Source organism: Cyprinus carpio, chromosome B12 (genome assembly GCF_018340385.1).
Source record: "Cyprinus carpio isolate SPL01 chromosome B12, ASM1834038v1, whole genome shotgun sequence".
Taxonomy (NCBI): Eukaryota; Metazoa; Chordata; class Actinopteri; order Cypriniformes; family Cyprinidae; genus Cyprinus; species Cyprinus carpio.
In genome coordinates this window covers 23,684,097-23,700,626 of record NC_056608.1, presented here as the reverse complement: position 1 = coordinate 23,700,626, position 16,530 = coordinate 23,684,097, and the positions used below count along the sequence as shown (strand labels likewise).

The 16,530-nt window shown below is 35.7% G+C and overlaps 1 pseudogene; it reads right to left on the bottom strand.

Moving 5' to 3' along the window:
- Positions 1–3,256: 3,256 nt before the first annotated feature.
- Positions 3,257–13,909, bottom strand: LOC122139101 (annotated as a pseudogene).
- Between the last annotated feature and the right edge of the window lie 2,621 nt (positions 13,910–16,530).

Sequence of the window (16,530 nt, the reverse complement as noted above, 5' to 3'; positions counted from 1 at the left end):
CCATTTTGACCATATGAAACCTGAAACAACATAAATACCACGCACTTACCCCCCCCCCCCAATCTGGCAAACAACCTACCCCGAAACAACCCAGTGTTTGTTTTGGGGCCCACCCACCTTAAAACCCCCCCACCAACCCATTTCTTCCACCACACCATGCAACCCCCCACGCCACGCTGAAGTCCTCATCCCAACTCTACTGCGTCAGGACGAGGCTTGACTCCTGCAAAGATCGGGCCCAACCAAAACACCTAGACACTGGTGAACTCTCAATTAAAACCCCACAAGAGATCAACTGTACACGAGGAAAACGTATCGGTCCATTCGCGACAGGTGATGGTGATTCCCGATATGACAGGGAGGGGAGCCGTCATGGATATAAAATGACCGAAATACCTGTCCCGTCGAAACCGGCCAAACACTGAACCTCTTCTTGTTCTAGAGAAAACAGATTGTTTAAGTCCCAGGTGCGTAATGTACAAAGACCAGTGAAATCATTTATTCCTGTACATAATCAGTTGAAATGACCCACAAAATAAACAACCCAAACAGGGATTTTGAGTGTCTTGGAAGAGTAACAATACAAAGATAATTGAACACTGTGTACACACGCAAGAATGACTAGTGCGATGAGGTCTACTGTATGACACACTGTCGGTCATGTGATTCAGCTTCTGCCGTCTCGGTCGTTTGTTTCTGGGGACGCGTGGGCCGGTGCAGACGGTTGATGTTTTGTTCTTCTTGCAGTCTCCCCGTCCTGTCGCTTCACCAGAATCTGGCTGCAGGATCTCTGTTACTTCTCACTAGGTTGGCAGATTACAGAAAAAATACTGCGGTGCCATTTGAAGAAAACCTGAAACAGAAGGGAAAACAAAACATTTAGCCAAGGATGCATTAAAATTGATCAAAAAGTGACAGTAAAGACCATTTATAATGTTACAAAAGACATTTCTATTTCAAATACAGTTCTTTTTGAACTTTCTATTCGTTGTGAAAAAATGAAACGCTTGACTGAAGAGCACCCTGAACTGGTTTTTTTTTTTTTTTTTTTTTTTTTAGCATTAGGAGAGTAACGCTTTATTCTTGAGCAGCAATTTTGAAGATCACTGTTGGACACTGAAGACTAGCACGCGGTTTTGGCTTGAAAACTACAGCTTTCCATCACTGACCAACGCAAAATGATAAGTTTTACAATATATTCAGACAGAAAAATAGTTATTTTAAGTTGTATATTCCACATTTTTTCACGGTTTTATCGTTAATTTTATTTTTAATCAAATAAATGCAGCCCTTTGCAAGCATAAGAGACTTCAAAAAAAAAAAAAAAAAAAAAAAAAAGACCCAACAAGGAAAAGAAAGCCGCCATTACTGACCCCAGACTTGGAGAATGGAAGCATATATTAACTGCTGCTACTTTTTACCATTTTCAAGAATGATTATTTTTTCGAATAAAAGTGAACTGCAACAATCTACCAATTTAAAATCGACAAACATATGCAGAGATGTTTTTTTTATTTTTTTGGGAAAGGACCTCAAAGTATAATTACGGTTTTAAAATATACACTATATATCTTTATTTTTAACCTAAATCGTCAATGACTGATTGTAAAGCTTGTTTTTTTCCTACCCATTGTTTGGACACCCAAGAAAGAGTAAGCCTGACATTTATAATAACGTTTCAGGGTGTGTCAATAATGTGCAGTGTTTATTTATCTGCTGAATGATCATGACTTGATGAATGTAAGAACAGCAGCTGATCTGCTTTTAATCGCTCGGTCGGATATGAAAAAAAGATTAAATGATGATGACACTCAGAGAGAAAACTCCATGATCAGAGTAGTCATGAGCGCTATGAAGCACACCAACTTAAGCAATGCCTGCAATATAGGTAGAGATTCGTGTGTGACGGGTTGCGGGACTGCAGCGGTTGTTGTTCACGTGTCGGAGAGGTTGTGATACTCGTGGAACAAGGGCTGAGAGAACAGAATCTTCCTCCGGGCAGACCTCTTTTTTTATTTTTTCTTTGTTTTGTCATGAGCCCTTCGCTTCCGGGTAAGCCGATTTTTTTATTTTTCAGTTGTTACGTTGTTTGTGAACCTGAAGACACGGTGTTGTGTTCGATCTAGGCAAGCTTATGAAGTAGTAATTCCCCTTGACACGACCTTTTTGTCCTCCAAATCTCTGGCGAATATTGGTTGTGAGGGAACTTTACATCATGAACTGACACTTCAAATTCAAGCTCAAAAAACCTGCCTTTCAAATGAGATTAAACCGAGTCTCACACATTTAATTAAAAAGCTGTTTGGACCTAAGTTTTTGTACTAACAGCTCTAAATTTTTTATTTATTTTTTTGTTAGAACGTAACAATTTTGTTAAAAGTTAATTAAATTAAAAAAAAAAAAAAAAAACTTAAATGACAAACAATAAATAAATACAATTTTTAAATAATATAAATTGAAATAAATGAAACTTTACTAACAGAACATTGAGACATGACAGTGGCCAATGACATGCACAGATAAATAAAAAATTAATTAACAAATTACCAAATAGTATTTTAAATAAAATAAATACAGCTAAAAAACTTTCTGAAGGTTATGAAAACTTATACAAACATTATAATTGGACCCTTACTAAAAAAAAATTTTAAAATACTAGCAAAATACGTAAATATAACTCAAAAATAGTTATGAAACTTTACTAAAACTCTAAGTGGACCTTAGGGGAACATTAGTGAATAAAATAAAAAAAATAATAAACAATAAATAAATATAGGGTAAGCACCTGTGAAAAAATTGTTTATTAAATTTGGCTAATATTAAATGAACCTGGGGAAATGAGGTGAATAAAATAAAATAAATAAAAAAAAATACTCGCTCAAAAAAATGTTTACGAAACCTTACTACCATTATAAGTGTACCTCGGAGAAATTAATGAGTAAAAAAAAAAAAAACATTAAAAAAAAATATCTCAAAATGTAATAAATAAAAATGTAAATAATGATTAAATAAAACATTAAATAAAAAAAATTATTAAAATTAGTAAAAAAAAAACAAAAAAAAAAACATACAATTATATAAAACATTACAACATTAAACAAAAAACTTTATGTATATGTGCCATTAAAACACACCATGTTTTCAGACCTGCATGAAGTAGCCCTTGCTTTTTTTGTTTGCGAGCAAGCGCTACTTGATGATGTGAGTGCGTTGGTTTTTTTTTGGTTGCGCGAAGGCTGCTTCTGAAAACGGGCAGCTACGATGCGGGTTTGAGGATGTCTGTGAGTTGAGCTCTGATGGGTGTGTCTGCGGTCTGCAGGGCGTCGCAGCACAGGACAGTACTCCTTAACACCACTGCTCCTGACTGAAATCTGACACACACACACACACACACAGACGCTTAACACACTCTCGCTCTTCACGGAGCATTCATGAGAGGAGGAGCGGCGCTCACATGGTTCCTTTCGGCTGCGTTTGAAGGTGTTGTAGATGTTGATGAGGGTGAAGTGGTCGCCCTCGGGATGCTGGAGCTTCATATGACAGCGCATGACTTCTGTTACCATGCCGACGGGAGGCTCCCATGAAGCAGCTTGGTGCTGATTGGGAACAGATGCATGCATAGATGAAGACCGAATGGAGCTCAAAAATATATGGTGGTTGTAGTATATATGGTACTTTCTCAACCTTAGATACACCGCCGCTTGGCTATTAATAATTAACATACTTCAAACTACCAAGAGTCCTCATAGAACCACAGAAATGATGCCACGAAGCATGATGATTTGTAACTTTAAATATATTTATTTATTCTGAACAATATATTTATATAAGACATTTATATAATTCCTAATTTTATTGAGTTAATTTTCTAAGAACTATTTATTCATTTCTAATTTTTTTAAATTTTATTAATTTGTTTTCTTTCTAAGAATAAATACCTGAATAACTGAAACAAAAAAAAAAAAAATGAAAGTAATATATATATATATAGTGCCGTATTTATATGATATATTATATATATATATTATATATATAATATATATATATATATTATATATTATCATAACCCATTTATTATTACATTTATAATTTTATTAATATTTACAATTAATATGCAATAAAATTCAAACAATATTTAATTTTTTAAAAACGACTAATTTAATTGTATTAATACACACATATTTATATAGTTACATTTTATTAATAATAAATACATTACATGCATAAGTTATTTAAAAAACATTATATAATACTATTAATAATATATAAAAATATGTCATTTATTTCTTTATTTTAATGTCTCAGATATAACCCATCCATGACATAAAAAATTAATTAAATGTTCATTTTATTGTCTTTGATTAATAATAAATATGGATAATATTAATATAATATAGTAATAATAATAATAATAATATCTATAAATAAGAAAAATATATAACAGATGGCAGACTGGCTATAATCATTGAAAATCGGTTGGCCACATTTTACAGACTGTGTTCAAGCATTACCTGTGAGCATTGCCGCGATGGTTAGCATCTCGCTAGCGCGCAGTCAAACTCGCAGGACGCTAATCAGAGCCTTGGCCATCTGCGGATCCAGAGGAAAGCTCTGACCTATGATGATGCCCATCTCAGACAGGTTTCCGTCGTTGTCCAAAGCAGCGAGATAATCGAGCTCCTCCAACGCCTGCCAATGAGGCCCCTCGGGATCTGCAAGTGGAAAAAAAAAGCAAAAAAAAAGGCATGCAAATGTGTCCTTCTGCGACTTATAAATGTGTTAACTAATGAAACAAGTGTGGGCAGTTGTCTCTGGTATTTCTAAAAAAAATAAATCCCTTGTTTTCGCCGGACGGTTCTCCATGTTTTCCCACTGACTGAGCCCTTCTCTTCCGGTGTATTGTGTCTGTTTGGTCACTAATGAATTTCTCTCTTTCTCCTCTGAGCTTCCCACCGTCCCAACAGTGAGCAGAAACAAAGAGTGTAAACCCAGCAGACAGAAGAGCTCTCAGTTCAGCACACATGACCGAACGCCAGTCAGGAACCAGAAACCCATCCATACAGCTTCAAAACAGCAACAATTATAGACTACAGTGAGACTTTACAGGACTAAACCTGGAACCTTTATTATGGAAGCTTGGATAAAAAATTTTTAAACAATGAAAAATATAAAAAAGATCATTCTGACTTTTTCCCTTTGCAATTTAGAAATGGAAGATATTAACACACAGAATGGTGAGATTGTGTGAGATATAAATTCAGAATTGTGACAAACTCATAATGTGAGATACAAGCGGAAAACTGCAAGATGCCCACAAACTCAGAATTGCGAGATTTGGTCCGAATATAAAACTCAGAATTGCGAGATTTGGTCCGATATAAATTCAGAATTGCGAGATTTGGTCCGATATAAATTCAGAATTGCGAGATTTTGTAAGATATAAATTCAGAATTGCGAGATTTTGTCAGATATAAATTCAGAATTGCGGAGATTTTGTCCCCGATATAAATTCAGAATTGCGAGATTTTGTCCGATATAAAATTCAGAATTGCGAGACATTGTCGATATAAATTCAGAATTGCGAGATTTTGTCAGATATAAATTCAGAATTGCGAGATTTTGTAAGATATAAATTCAGAATTGCGAGATTTGGTCCGATATAAATTCAGAATTGTGAGATTTGTCTGATATAAATTCCCCCCAGAATTGCGAGATTTTGTCAGATACTAAAATTTCAGAATTGTGAGAATTTTGTCAGATATCAAATTCAGAATTTGCGAGATTGTGAGATTTTGTCAGATATAAATTCAGAATTGCGAGATTTTGTAAGATATAAATTCAGAATTGCGAGATTTGGTCCGATATAAATTCAGAATTGTGAGATTTTGTCAGATATAAATTCAGAATTGGCGAAGATTGTGAGGATTTGGTCAGATATAAATTCAGAATTGTGAGATTTTGTCAGATAATAATTCAGAATTGCGAGGATTGTGGAGATTTTTGTCAGATATAAATTCAGGAATTGCGAGATTTTGTCAGATATAAATTCAGAATTGCGAGATTTTGTCAGATATAAATTCAGAATTGCGAGATTTGGTCCGATATAAATTCAGAATTGCGAGATTTTGTAAGATATAAATTCAGAATTGCGAGATTTGGTCCGATATAAATTCAGAATTGCGAGATTTTGTCAGATATAAATTCAGAATTGCGAGATTGGCGAGATTTGTTAAGATATAAACCAGAATTGCGAGATTGTGAGATTTTGTCAGATATAAATTCAGAATTGTGAGATTTTGTCAGATAATAAATTCAGAATTGCGAGAAGGCGAGATTTTGTAAAATATAAACTTTTATAATATAAAAATTTTTATAAACTTTAAAAAGTCCCGAATTGTAAGATAAACTCACAATTACAAGAAAAAAAGGCATAATTGTGAGATAAAAAAGTCACAATTATGTTTTTTATTTTTTATTCTGTGGCGGAAAACAAAAAACAGAATTGCAGAATATAAACTTGTTATTGCAAGAAAAAGTCTGAATTCTGTGTTTTTTACAACTCTGACAATTCTTTTTTTTCTCTCAGAATTGTGAGAAAAAAGTCAGAAATGTGAAATAAAGAGTCGCAATAAAAATTTTTTGGGGCTTCCATAGTTTGTACTGACATTCTACTCATTGGTAAAGCTGAATGTAGACAGCTCTCTCTTGAGTTTGCAGAAAGGCGTTATATAAAATAAACATATTATTATTGTTATTATTAAAGCTCTCATATGCCACTGTGAGAACCCTCGTCTAAAACTGAAATGAAATCCGACCCACCAGGTCTGCTGCTGAATAGTCACAGTGTCCGATCCCCGGCCGTCTCCTCCTCTTCAGATAGAGCACTGTTGACGTGATGTTGGACTCCAGAATGCGAGGAGGGATCTCCGCGGGGCAGCTGAACGTCACTCAGGATACAAACAGAAGCACTTCCCTTCAAACAAACACATTCAGCACAGATTCACTACTGACATGACTCTCCACTGAGCAGCCAAACAAATGCTGTGAAATTACATGTAGCTGATTTAAGCTTAAGTGCTTCATTCATTTCAGTGCTTTTTATTCCTCTTCAAAATTGTTTCAACACTTCAAAAGTGCTTAACGGGGAGCTAAATTTTAATCCCTTCTTAGGTTTTTTGAAAATCATTTCTTTAGAATCTGATTATAATCAGAAAATAATGTTATATATAATATAAAAATTATAAAATAATTTTATTAAATGATAAATTATAATATTAAAATAATAATAATACAAATTATAAAGTAATTATTTATTAAATAATAAATATAATATTAAATAATAATAATATAATTACAAGTAATAATCTATTAAATAATAAATATAATCTTACATAATAATAATAAAAATGATAAAGTAATAATTTATTAAATAATATTTCTATTAAACCGTACACACCTGTTGATCCGTCAGTCGTTTACGGATTTCTGCTTGACATTTACTGATGGGTCGGATGACCTCTGAACTGGCTCTCACTCGTGGGTTATACACCTACACACAACACCACAGAAAATATCAATTTACAACACTTCCAAATAATTATTTTTGGACTGCTCAAATACATTTGCAAAACGGTGAAATTTTGATTCGAAAAGCTACGAAACCAACAACGAATGCAGTTTTCAGCACACTCACTAATCTCTTCTCTACTCCAGTATCGATGACAAAAGTAACGGTGTCCACCAGCCAGAACAGATCCTCTGATTGGCTACAGGAAACAAAGACCCGCCTACTCGTCTGTGGGCTTTCTGTGATTGGTTGGACACATTCCGGAGTATCTGGGACACAGCGGAAGTGCTTTCAGCTCTCCCAGAGATACACTCATCCTGGATGCTTCTTTAGTGAGAATATTACAGGCACAGGAGCACCTCCTGAAACACACACACATACAGGCTTTTGATTCACCACCGGAGAGAACAGTTGTTTAGTGCACTTCTCGCTGACTTTTTATTTTGCATTTGTGAATTCGCTCATCATTAGAGGGATAAACATCAAGTGCAGAAAGATACAAAAGACTTAGTTTCTGCAAATTAACCGTTTTTGTTTTTCATGCTACAAAGGGTCTTGATTTTCTAATCTGTACAAAGCAACAACAAGTCATGTCAGTAAACAGCTGTTAGCGTTTGTCTGTCAAAATATGACTACTTTTATTTCCCCACAAAATTATTAAAATATCAAGAGCAATAAAATCAACAGTAATTTTGTTCCATCTAATGAGTTACTGATTTTTTAATTTATAGGCTAATTACTGTGCTTCTGCAATTTTTGCATTATGCACATTTTTGAACAAATTAAACATGTACATGAACAGCATTAAACAGTCTGTGCAAATAAACAAATGCCATGTCAGATACAGCTACTGTTCCACCATTTGTGATGTTGAAAAAAAGTGATTGGTAACAGTCTGTAATAATTGTGATTGTTTAAAGTAACTAGTCAAATCTTAGTATTTGGCATTAGTGATTTTACAGGGCAGAGTGGAAGAGCTGAGTGGACATATTCATTCAGACACTGCTGACTGTGCTGAACACAACAATGTCATTGTCATCATGGAGAACACTGTGTTAGTCCTGTTCTATAACAGCAAGCATAACTATTGCTACTGCTAAAAGTTACGATTATTTGGACAACCTCCCACCCCCTTTTCTGCGGTGCAGCTAGTTCCCTTGTTGGTGTGCTGTTTAGAAAGGTTACGTTGAAGATGGTGACTCATATTTACACACAGCATATCACAATGACATCTAAGTGTGAACAGTAATGACAGCAAAGACATTTTATAATGTACAAAAGAATGCTATTTCCACTGAACTTCCTATGAACAAAAAACCTATCACAGTAAGTTTCAACAAAAACATGTAGCAGCACAACTGTTTTCAACATTGATGATAATCAGAAATGTTTTTAAGCAGCAAATCAGTATATTAGAATGATTTCTGAAGGATCATGTGACACTGAAGACTGGAGTAAAGATGTTGAAAATGTTGCAATCACTGGAATGCATTGCATTTTACAATATAATCAAAATAAAACAGCTGATGTAAACTGCAAAATTATTTCACAATATTAATGTTTTTATTGTACTTTTGCTCAAATAAATGCCAGCAGTTGCTGATACTTTTTTCAAACACCAAAACTTTTTGAACATTAGTTACCAATTAACAAATGCTCTTATCTATTTGATCAGTGAGCTGTTGCATTCACTCATTCACTCACGCATCCATGCATTTTTATTCACACATTCATAAATTTACACATTCATTCACTTATTCATTCACACATACATTCATTTACTCATTCATTCATTCATCCATTCATTTATTCATTCATCAATTCATGCATCCATTCACGCATTCATGCATTCATTCACTCACTCATTCATTCATTCCTACATTCATTTATTTATTCATGCATTAATTAATTAATTCATGAATTAATTAATTCACGCATTCATCCATTTTCGCATTCATTCACACATACATTCATTCATTCACTCACTCATTCATTCACACATTCACTAATTCATTCTTTCACGCATTCATTCATTTATTCATCATTTCACACAATAATTCATCCTTTCACACATTCATTCATCCATTCACGCATTCACTCATTCATCCGTCCGTCCATCCATCCATCCATCCGTTCACACATTCATTTACACATTCATGCATACATTCATTCATTCATCAAATATTCACTTTTAGTGTTAATTCTCATCTCTCCAGCTCTTGGATCATTCCAGGTTGCTACAATAAATTGTAATGCATAAAATTTCACGAGCTTGTTCTAATCCACTAACACACTTCATCTCACCTGCTCTGAAGCTAGAAACACAGCTACGTCTCCTGGCTCTCTCTGGACCGATGGACTCCAGCGTGAGTCTCAGAGCAGAATAGAAGACTTCAGCGCTGCTGCTGTTGCTGTGGATCACCATTCACCAGCGCACGGGGCGTCCAGGTGGCAGGCGTGGGACGTTCCCGTAGTGCAGTGAGGAGCGTTTCTGAAGCAGGAGGGGCGGACAGCACCACCCACCTTGGAGCTCGGGACCGCTGGAGAAGCACCTCTCTCAGCAGACCCAGCAGAACATCAGTGCTCACGGTCCTCTCGTGGCCTGGTCTATCACCAACACCCCATAATGCTCCAGCATGGGGTCTGACATCATCTCCCCAGCAGGAACGTCATCAGTGCAGTACCTGCAACCAGAACGTCATTTGGTTTTGAATTTAGGCTACAGATAAATATGCTACACTATACAGAGGTAGAAAGATGCATAAATGTGTAACCGTGTACAAAGTTATATTCTGTGATTATTGGTGACCCCTATTTCAACAGAATCTTTGGTTCACTGGGCTATAAAAAAAAAAAAAAAAACCCAGAAGCATTAAAATATTTTAAACATTTAATTAGAACCACTTCTTTTTGTGAAAATAAAATTCCTTTATATTTTTTATGCTTTTAGATATTTTGATTGGAACATATTTCTGAATAAAACAAAATAAGATATATTTCTTGACTGGACATTAATTATAAAGTAAAATTTTTTTTTTATTTATTTAATTTTATTATGTTTTTATTGATGTTTTAAACAATTTTTATACATAAAGAAAGACATTTAATTAGATGTCTTTATAAATTTTTTTTATCTCATTTTGTTTTATTAATATGTTTTTTAGACATCTGACTCTACATATTTCTATATCTTTATAAAATAAGAAAATATAAAAATTTCTATTTTTTAGACATTTGACTAGACATATAATAAGTTTAATTAGACATTAAATATAGATATTATTTTTTTTTTCCTTTATGTTTTATTAATGTTTTTAGACATTATTTTGTCTTTTGTTTGTATTGATATGTTTTTAGACTTATTTAACTATATAGTATATTTCTATGATAAAAATAAGACATTTGATTAAACTTTTATAAAATAAAATATCTATTTGTTATTTTTTTATTTTATTTATTTATTTATTTACATATTTGATATTTGAATATTATGGTTTTATTATTATAAATCAAGCATTGAAAAAACACTATTGTCTGGTAAAATCCAAATGAAAACAAAAAAAAAAATACATAAACATACTGATAGAATTATAGCTGGACAAACCAAAGCACAAAACTAAAATATCACCAACTTGAAAACTTTGGTGAAAGTGAGCATTTCAGTGCGTTTCACACAGACCTGAGAATAGTATCGTCGGAGCAGCACCGTCTCCAGCGGGAGATGCTGTATCCAATCTCATGGCCGATGTTTACGTCCATCTCGTCTGCAACACGGAGGGCCAAATCAACAGCCTGCCGTCTCTGGATCTGACTGCACACCACCACACCGTGCTGGTACTGCCGGCAGACAGACACAACTCCGCACACCACTGAGGGATCTGAAGACATGGACACACGCTATCAGGCACTTGCATGCATTCCATTACATTATAAGACATTTGATTAGATAATCAACAAGACAATCAACAACCTTTCAGATGATAAAATCACATAACTTTATTTTTTTATTATTTTATTCTTATTTTACTCATTTTTTTTAAATAAGACATTTGATTAGATAATCAACAAGACAATCAACTTAATACTTATAAGGAAATGTTTATTTCATTATTATATATGTCTAGTCAAATATATCGAAAACATATTTAAAAAAGAAATATATATAGCGAAATGTGTCTTATAAAAAAGTTTATTTTATTAATGTTATAGTCAAATATGTCCATTAATAACTTTAATAAAAGCATTATAAAAAAGAAAATCAAATATATTATCTTTAAAATGAAAATGTCATAATTGAATTTTATTTCTTTATTTAAATACCTTATTCTTAAAATACAGATCCATCCAAAAAAAATTCCATTTTATTATCTGAAAGGACAGTACGGATCTGTTTTTTTTTTCATCAGTTTTCCAGTATCCTGACATTGCACGAAGTATTAAGATATTATTTTAAGATATTTTATATATTGAGAGAAAAATATTTTTTTTTTGATCTGTTCTGGTGGCAGATTTCTCGCTCACTTGTTCCCCTTACACTACCAGTCAACATTTGGAATAATATTTTTTTTTTTTTAAGGTTTTGGAAAAGTAGTCTCAAGGCTGCCCATTTATTTTATAAAAATGCAGTAAAAATTTGTGTTATGAACTATTATGGACCAAAATCGCATGGACCCTTCAATATGATCCTTTAGAAAGTCATTTAATAGCCATGATTTTGGTAGTCTAAAATAATCAATGTGTTATTGGTGCTCTATTTATTAAAATTATTTGTCTTATTTTTATCAATATTAATATTGGTTGATATTGCAACTCATAAGAACGTCTTAATTAAAAAACATCTATGTAATTATTCAAACTTGTTAGTAGAGTAAAACTAAAATAAAGATTGTATTATTTCTTATTTTCTAAAAGCATTTTCTTCTCTTTTACAATTGCCTGAACCCCCCTCAAATGCTATAAAAATTGAAAGCAGGACGCGGTAGGCACAGTCCGCTCACGATCCTTTTTCTTTTTTTTTTTTGACCAAACAATCAGCTGAATGCCCACATGTATATCGTTCATAGCGAATGTTTTGGTGAAAACCAATGTTGCGCTGACTCACAAGCCAAACAGTTTCCATTGACACAGAAGACGAGACCTCACGTTTAAATGACTAGCCCCAAAGATATTTCACAGATTAAAAGGAAATTCACGATCAGGCACAACATGACTTCAAAATACAGGTCTGAACCATCTCATGGACAGGTCAATGGCAAAACTGTTCATTGTTTATCTATTATTATCATATTATGTTCAGTTTCTAGAATGTCTGGAATCTGAATTGAATTAGATGTTCTACTGTAACTGTGACAGGCCTCAGTTTGCTTCAAAAGCATATTGATGTCCACTTGTAATGAGGGATGCTTAACAATTAAAAAGCAACAAAGCAAAAAGTTCAAGCTCTCAGACCATGGGGAGTTGTTCATGGCAGAGATGGGCCTTATTTTCATGTCCAGGCCTATTTTTAGTGCTTCTCAAGCATTATTAGAAGTGCTGACGTTAAAACAGATGCTATATTGAACACACTTGTCTTACGCCCATTCATCCCCCCGCACACAATCTGAGGGTGTGCTCGTCTTTTTGCATTTCAACACCAGGCAGATAAATGGCATATTCCAGATAAAAAAGGAACTGCCAAATTTACATAGCTTGAAGTTTAGACATCTCTCTGGCACCTTACCAACATCAAAAAGTGGTAGAAACTCGATAAATAAGCATGCATACATCTCAAACACTCACCTGTGTGCTTTTGCCAGTCTTTGTTATTACCCAGAGACTATAAAAGATCTGGTTCTTCTCCAGCAAAGTCCCCATGAATTCATGTCTGCTATTTCCCCCACACACACGGGGGAGTTCCCCGAGACCCTCTCCTGCAGGGGTCTGTAGGATCGGGAGGAATACGGCAGTCCAGCAAACTGATTGAGCTCCAGATCATCTCGAAACTCAAACAGATCATCAGATTCCTCTCTATCTGGAGTTCTCTTTCCTGAGATCTCGCCTGTTTGCCCAGGCCATAATGAGCAGCTGCCGACGCGTGGGAGATTACTGTAATAACTTTACAAACTCACTCACGCGAGGACCTCGTTCTCCGATCAAACGCCTGTCGCTCCTCTGTGCTCGTTGAAGGTGTCCAACAACACCCTTAAAACCTACGTGAAGTTGGATGTGTGCGTGTGCTGGGAATCCCACGATGCACAGGAACAGCTGTTGTATGAGACACTGCCCACTCACGTGTGCGCGCTCGAGACAGGGAGGCGCGATGTCGTGAAGAAGGGCGCCAGGGCAGTGTGTTGTTTGATCCATAGCCATAATAAATGCCTTATCTTGATATATGGGTTAATCCGGATTAATTCTTAAGCATGGGCATGATAGCATTACCAAAAGAAGCTAAAAAGTCAACGTCACCATATTTTAATTTGATAACTGCCCAGCAAAAATACAGGTGAATATTGTAATATATGGTTATTTACGGTGATAAGGATGGAGATGTTCATATTCGTTTTTGTTGTTGTTTTATTTTTTAGTAACTTTACCTGAAAATGTGTTCCATGGAGGACATTTTGTAAATTTCATTTCATGTAATTAAATGTAAATCAATCTAATAAAGGTGTGTTTGTGTGTGTTGTGTGGTGGTGTGTGTGTGTGTGGTTGTGTTCTCAGAGGAGGCCCTGAACGGGAGGAAAACTTCACTATAATGCTGTCTCAGGAGTGATGAGTGGAGCTCTGGCAGTGCTGCAGTCCATGTGAGATTCATTCAACAGTAATGCTCTGCTCCTCCTTTCCTCCCCCCCCCCCTCCCTCTTTTTCCCCCCGGTTTCCCGCGACCACTCTCCTCACCTTGCTCTCCGTGCCTGTTTGTCTTCCTCTGTCGTTTTTGCTACCTCGTTTCCCGTGCGCTCCGCCGCGGTGTGCGGCTGTGGGCCCCTAGACCGGCGGCGCCGTGTGGGCTTGTGTGGGTGTTCCCCTTCTCGGTTGCGACGATACCGCTCCCTCTCTCACACGACTGTCACTCGCGTTGACAGGGCGCTGGTGCTGGCCCTGTGCCTGGGCCACCTGTCCCCCCGAGCCTAGCCCGCCGCGTCACCCGGCCTTCTCTGGTAGACCTCGGGTGTGCCCTGGGTGGTGCCTGCACCCCGGGCGCAGCGCGGCGGCGGCTGCCACAAATAGAGTTCATTTGTGTTCTTCTTCTTCTTTTTATGTTTTTGACGATGTTTCAATGACGAGAGCTTACCGGCTGCCCATAACAGAAAAGTTGTAGATGTATATCGTTACATATACGTATGGTTGAAAAAGTAGCATACGAGGGTTAGACACAGTAGTTTTAAAGTCATTTCTCACAAGTATCTATATAATATCTATAATATATATATATCACATATCTATATCTCCTCTATATATATATATCTTCTCTATATTTCGCTATTTCGGAATCCTGTTTATTATTATTAAAAGTTAACTTTTTTTTGAGACATGAGTAAATGATACATGGTGATATTATTAATAAACATGCTTATTTTCTCTGGTACTCTCTTTCTGATGCAATACAGAGGGCCATGAACAAAATGCGTGAAAGCTGTAGCAGCCAACAGTGGGGTACTACGTCGGACAAAGATCTCCAAGCAGTGTTACTTTTGATCATTAAAAAATATATACTTTGATGGTGCAATTGTTTAGTCATTCGAGACTGTAATCTAAGGCTTTTTTTTTAACATATCCCTTCTGGAAAAAAGGGTGTGATAACAGCCCACATGACATAGAACAGGCAGATAATGTGGTATTGAAGGTTTGGTACAGTTAGAGTTTAATAGCGCATTGGGTTCTCATAGCCAGTTTATTTCAAAATCAGATAATATCGGCTTATAAATCGGCTCTTTTTCGAGTTAAATATCGGCATCGGCGCCCAAAAATCCCAATTATGTTCCTGGAATATAACAACAAAATCACTACTTGTTGACGACATAACACCATTATAAGAAGCCTGAATTTAAAATTTCCCTGAAAGACCAACAAATTTTATACGGGGCACAACCATTTTATGGGTCGGAAAGTACAGATTGGACATAACACCCATTTGCTGAATCCTAACACCTTTCAACAAACAAAAAAAACTTCAAAAAATCCACATTGTGCGGTCATTTACAACCACTTGCCTTTCCACGGTCCTTTATCACTCCTGCGGTGACCGCATTAGTCAAAGCCCCTGTGAATAAACAACAGGTTTAGCCCTTCAAAATGTGTTCCTTAGACGTATGATAAAGAAGGAAAGCTCGATTCACACGACAGGTCGTGGAGAGCACTCCTAAATGCTCAACGTTATGAAATGCTGGGATTTTTATCTGTCTCCTCGCAGAAAGGTGCTCAGATTACTACATTTGTAATTTTCTGAAGACAGCGTTGGGGGCGTTCCTACAGAATGTGTTTTGATTCCAATGCACTGATTTCTATTGTTTCAGCATTTTAAAAACACAGCGCAGTTTAAAAAAAAAAAAAAAAAAAAAAAAAAAAAAAAAGACCAGGGATCTCCAACCATGCTCCTGGAGAGCTACCATCCTGCAGACTTCAGTTCCAACCCTGTCCAAAAAAACTGTCTGTAATACAAGTAGCCCTGAAAACCTTTATTGCGGTTCAGGGGTGGGGTGATTGGGGCGGGGGCTGAAAACTGCAGAAAAAAGTAGCCCCTCCGGTGAGCACGGTTGGAGACCCCTGCTCTAGACTTACTTTTTCATTCTGCTGTCTGCTCATTTTTAAACACAAAAACTTCAGGTGAATGGCCTTAGGGCTGGAATACACTAAAACAGCTAGTGCCAAAGTCAACCGTCTGCGAATTTGGGTATCTTAGTTGACAGATTTCAGATTTAAAAAATCACGTAAAGTACATACTTTTTGCAAAAAGTCTTAGGCCCTTAGTATTTTCACCCAAAAAA